Below are 5,924 nucleotides of genomic sequence, written 5' to 3'. Positions count from 1 at the left end.
TTTCGCATTTATTATATTTCATCTTAGTTAATTATTGTTATTTACTGAATGGAAATAAGGAATTGGTTTAAAAAAATTTCTAACGTTGGCTTGCCTAGCAAGTGAAATGTTAGGCTTCATCACAATTCCGTCGGTGGAAAATTTCGGGTCGTGACATTAACGAGGCAACAATGAATCGTGCTAACTTAGAATCAAGCCCAATTACGAATCGGTACCGAAGATCAGCTCAACAAAATCCGAGGTTCCTTTGCAATCAACCTCGAATATTGGGGGGCTATCCTCGGATATGCATTGTCTTCAAATATTAACTCTAGCAAAGAAACTACTTCATAAAGGGAGGGTCTCGATAGAAAGAATTTATTATAAGGGCCAAACGGTCAAAACGAACCATGCCCATGTAGATTGCTCGAGCCCCGGCATAAAACATGTACGCATGTATGATTGTTTCGATTGAGAATAAAGAGAAGTACTTTCCTTGCAATCATCTTATGTTTAAAAAAACAATTTCCTCCTTACATCCCCTTAAAGAGCTTCGTACTTTCGAAAATAACAAGCCAAAGGGCAATACATAACCAGAATGTGAACCACCACCCCTCACTTAGGGACTGCCGTCCAACTCAAACAGCCCAAGTCATCGGGCCTCGGGTGAAAAAGACCTATTAGGCAACTCCCCGGTTTCTAAAGGCCACGGCCACCCCACTCGGGGACTGTTATCTCAGACAAGCCCGGATGACTCGGGAAAACAAGCCCAATGGGCAGTTCTCGAACTAAAAGTCTACGGCTAATTTAACACGGCTCGGAGACGTCCGAAACCCATAACAAAAAACAGGCCTTCGAAATAGAGAAAATAATTTACAGCTGATTCTAAAGGCTGCCCTCGGCAAAGTCATAAACTTAAGATATTTTCGGGGAAAAAGACTTTGGTAACATCGAACCCCAATAACGCCTTAACCCAGAAAGGCAATAAAAGTAATATTTGTTCGAACCCTCGAACACAACCTCATTATTTCATGCTAACACATTTCGACCTTTGTGAATACAAGTGATTAAGCAAAAGAAATATTTGAGAGTCAAAATGGGAAGAAAAGCCTTATATATATATATAAAGGCCTAAGTGGCCTGGTCTTCATCGGGGGTAACATCTACATCCTCGGGATCTTCCCCATCTTCGGACTCGCTTAAGTCGTCGGAGTCTTTCTCAGGAAAGGCCAGCTTTCGGGCCCTGGTTTCCTCTGCTTTGGCGTTCTCGATTTCGGCCATAACATCAAAGCCCTGAGAATGAACTCTCTCGAGGGCTTCCCTTCGAGCTTGTCATTTTGCATGATCCACCATGCTCTTAGCCTTTGCCTGGATGGCCTCGACATCGACCTTAAAATGGGCCACTTTGGCATCAGCTTTGGTGTTGGCCACGACCACCTCAGATCTGGCCACTTCGAGTTCGCTAGCCAAGTTTACCTTATCAGAAACAACCAAGTCCAATCGAGATTGAAGCTCCTTTATTTTCTCGACCTACACCGAGGCCTTCTCTTTTGCAGCTTGGAGCTGGGTCTTGGCCGACTCCAGTTGTGCTTGGATGGTTTCCTTTTTCGAGGCTAAGATGTCCATATTCTTCTTGAACTTTTCAGCCTCGGCTCATATTATATCTACTTATTTATGAAGCTCCCCGGATGTTCGAGCCTCCGATGGACCTGCAGGATCGGATTGTTAGTTACTATCTCCAATTCATCTTCATTATCGTGAAGCACTCGAAATACTTGCTCGGTCATCTCGGCATGCTTGTCTCGAGCCGTTACTAAATCGGCCTGAAGCTTCTCACTGAGAAGCTTGTAGGTGTCACTTTTCTCAGTGAGGTCCCGGACCTCGGCTTCATGATGAGTCAATTCCTCCCGACATCGGAGGAAAGCCTTGTGATGCAGCACCAAAGCCTACAAGCATAAGGGAAGATGTTTTGGTTATTTACAACTTTAAAAGTTAGAATATATGATAAAGAAACACTCCAATTTACCAGATTTAATGCTTGTCGGGCTTCATTGAATAGACCAGTGGCACCCGACGATGATTCCTTTCTTGATAATAGTAGGTCACCGAGCATAGTGACGTCTTCCAAAGCAGCGGACTCAACCCCATCCAAGAATCCGTGGATATCGGTCACCCCATGAGGACTCAACATACCGGCCTCACGGATCATGGCATCCGAAATCTGAGAAGACCCACTGAGCTCGACCTCTCCAAGTTCGTCTATTGGGGAACTTTCCTCGCTCTCTCTCTCGACCCCCCTAGCTTGGGGAAGAATAGGCTCGACCTTTTCTGGCTTGGAAGCTTCAACTAGAGCTCTCTCACCGACCTCCTCATGTCGGGATGCTTCAACTTCAGCGCTCGCCGGTTCGAGAAATTCTTGTATGGTGACGCCGACCCATACACGAGCCACCAATTTGGAATTATCTTCCTCTTCTTCTTCAGAATTGTCCCTTAATTGGCAGATTGAATCTGAAGACATAACACCGGTGTTCCCCTAGGCTTGCGAGACCTCCTCGCCGGTCTTTTCTTTTCCGAGCCTGGGGAACTCGGAGCCCCTTTCCTCTTCTTCTCTTTGGCTTGCTTAGGAGTAGGAGGGTGGGGAAAGACTTCTTCGTCACCAGATGGGGGCCTCATTGTAACATCCTTTCCGAGGCCTACAAAGGAAAAAAGATGAGTAAGCTCGAGAAGAATCCCAAATGATCATCGTTCTAAGAAAGAAACTTACCATGATTGCGGGCCTCCCATCGACCCTTTGATAACTCCATCCAAGCACGCTCTAAGTACGGCCTCTGTAAAACAAGGCCTTCGATCCATTTTTTAAGTTCTGGAATTGGGTCCGGCATCTGGGCCACAGCTGCGACGCCAAAAAATATCAATGAAGAAAAAATACGAAGAAAAGCAACAAGATTAAACCTTCAAAGCGAAGTACTACTTACATTTCATGTTCCATTTCTCGGGAAATGGCATGTCTTCAGCAGGGATCAGGTCCGAAGTCCTTACTCGAATAAATCAGCACATCCAACCTCGGTCCCGACCTTCATCTATGCTCGAGAACAGAGTCTTACTGGCTCGGCAAGCAAGCTTGATCAGCCCCTCTCGATAGAGTCGGGGACTGTAAAGGCACATAAGGTGGTCGAGGGTAAAGGGACATCCCTCGATTTTGCTTACAAAATATCGGAGGAGAATCACTATTCTCCAGAAGGAGGGGTGGATCTGGCCAAGGGTCACATTATACCTCCTATAAAAGGCAATGATGATGGGGTCTAAGGGACCCAACGTAAAGGGGTAAGTGTAAATACTTAGAAACCCCTCCACGTGGGTAGTGATCAATTCCTCGGGCGAAGGAACCACCACATGCTTATTGACCCAATTGTAGTCCTATTTAACACTAGCGAAGAGTTTTTTGGTGATTGTGCATATGTACCACGAGACCAGCTCACATTGGCCCGTTACCAAGGAGGCCTTTTCGACCCTAAAATCAGTAACAGTCGGGAGCCCTACCGGAACGAATTCCTCAGGGTAGGGTTCCACCGCAGCCTCACCGCCGACGGGCCGTGATGAAGAAGCAGCCTCCTTTTGCGGTACAGTCTTAGAAGTTTTCGCCATTGAAGAACAGGAGAAAAGAGAATTAAGATAGTATGTGGATTGATGAGAATTCAAGAAATTTGGATGCAAAAGTTGTAAAGCAAAGGGATTTTTGAAGAAAAAGCAAGAGTAGGAAGAGCTTTGAACGTAAAAGTTTGAATGAGAAAACGCTAGGGTACTTATAGCTTGCTGGTGACGGTTCAAAAGCGGTAGTGGTCGACCAGCGACTGACATGCATTTAATACCTTGATAACTGGACCGACGGGATATTTCGAGTCATTGCTTATGTCATGATCGGGTGTACTAGTGGCGTTCGTCATTTATGTCATTACCCGTTGAGACGGAGCTCGGATATTCATATCGTTTCTCGTCATCTTCTCTCCGAAAAACGAAGGGACTATCTGTATATGGTCAAAACTGGGCTTGTCCTTCGTATGACTGATCGAGACTAGAACATGATAGGGAAAGGTTCAAACTCGTGTTATATCGAACCATGGTGCGAAGTTAGATTGCCGAGCTCGTAACTCAGAGATCGATCAAGATCGAGAACGGCCAAGATTGAGACTGAGCAAGATAGAGATCGAACAAGACCAAGGGAAGCTTACCGAGCCAAATAACAGAAAGCCGAAATATCCGCAATCGGGCGAGAATCACGACAAAAATTCCGGTACGTATCAAAAAGAGGCCGATTAATTAGCCTATCATGAGATTCCTTACATTATTTAGAATTATATCAAGATTAGGACTCCCCTACTATATAAAGGGGATCTGATCATTTGTAAGACACATCACATTTATGCAATACAAAGCAATATACTGCCTTCTTCTGGCTTTCAATATATTGCTACTCTGTTCTTATATCAGTTGAATCTTCACTTGGTTTGAGGGTGATCGAACTTGAGGGCAAAGGCTATTCGATTCGTTTGGTTTGCATTTATTTCTTTCACAATCAATTTTAACATTAATATATATATTTCCTCAATTTGTGCCAAGTTATATCATGTATCCTTAAAACCGCATATAAATTCAATTGTTATCTGTTTTTAGGGTAAACAACTTTAAAGTAATACTTTGTTTAATATGCATCATGATATTTATTATTTACCAAAAAATAAATTATTATACACCCCTATATCAGTCATATTAAGTTCTTAATTTGTTTTACAGAAATAAACTTAATAATAGAGAATATATGTAACTATTTTTAAATACAAATAATACTCAAAAATAAGCATAAGAATAGTGAAAATATGTGACTATTCTTAAATGCAAACAATACTCACAAGAAAGACAAGATCTCTTTCATGTATAAGAATGATATTAGATTTTTAATTTATAGATTCAGCGTATAATTTGATTTAAGATATTTATTAAGATTGCAAAAACCATATCATAATGTATTTTATCGTCTAGAATAAATATATTAATTTGTTTAATTTTCGATAGTTAGTTATTCACACATTAATTAGATATAATTCAATAGTTTTAATAAAATTAGAACTTACAACTAATACTAATTTAACCAGAATAACAGTATAATTAATTTTTGTATGGACTTAGATATTTTAGTGTAACTAGATATAAAAAATTAAGTTAATACAAATAATAATGTTATCAATAAAGATCCTGTTTTTAAATTTAATTTTTCATCATATATATGGGCAAAAATTAGCAATAAATTTTATTTTTCATTGCAAAACTTATTATTTCAATATAAAAATTTTAATTAGTGATGAAACCATCAATTCATTGTATATCCGTAATTATGTAGCTACAAAATATCAATTTCATTAAGATTATTATTTTCTTGTAGTGTTAAATATGTTTCTTGTACATAATTGGCGCCTTTGGTCATTTATCAAAACTAAATGTACCAACCCTCCCCCAACAAAGCTCTTTAATATATGAGCACTTATTTAAAAATGACTTCTTATATATATATATATATATATATGATTAAGTGATTTAAAAATTATTAAGGAACATATACATAAATATCCTACAACAATTAAAGTCCTCAATATGAATACTTTTTTGAAGTAAAAAGGTACACTTATTTAAAAGTAATAGAGTATATGGCATACATAAATATCCACAACTATTAATAATAAATTAAAGTTTACATAAAAAAATATATAATTAACAACATTGCAATAATATAAAATATGAATTTGATAAGTCTAAAAAGTCAATTGATAAATTTTGCTGCTATAAGCAGATAAACAAATGGTATATTATTTGAGAATGAAGATTAATTTTGCATTTTAAATAATTATTTAATCTAATATACAACTACTATTTTCTTCCTTAATCATATACAA

This window comes from Nicotiana tomentosiformis, chromosome 2, assembly GCF_000390325.3.
Source record: "Nicotiana tomentosiformis chromosome 2, ASM39032v3, whole genome shotgun sequence".
NCBI lineage: Eukaryota > Viridiplantae > Streptophyta > Magnoliopsida > Solanales > Solanaceae > Nicotiana > Nicotiana tomentosiformis.
The sequence above is the reverse complement of the archived record's forward strand: the minus strand, read 5'-3'. Positions refer to the sequence as shown.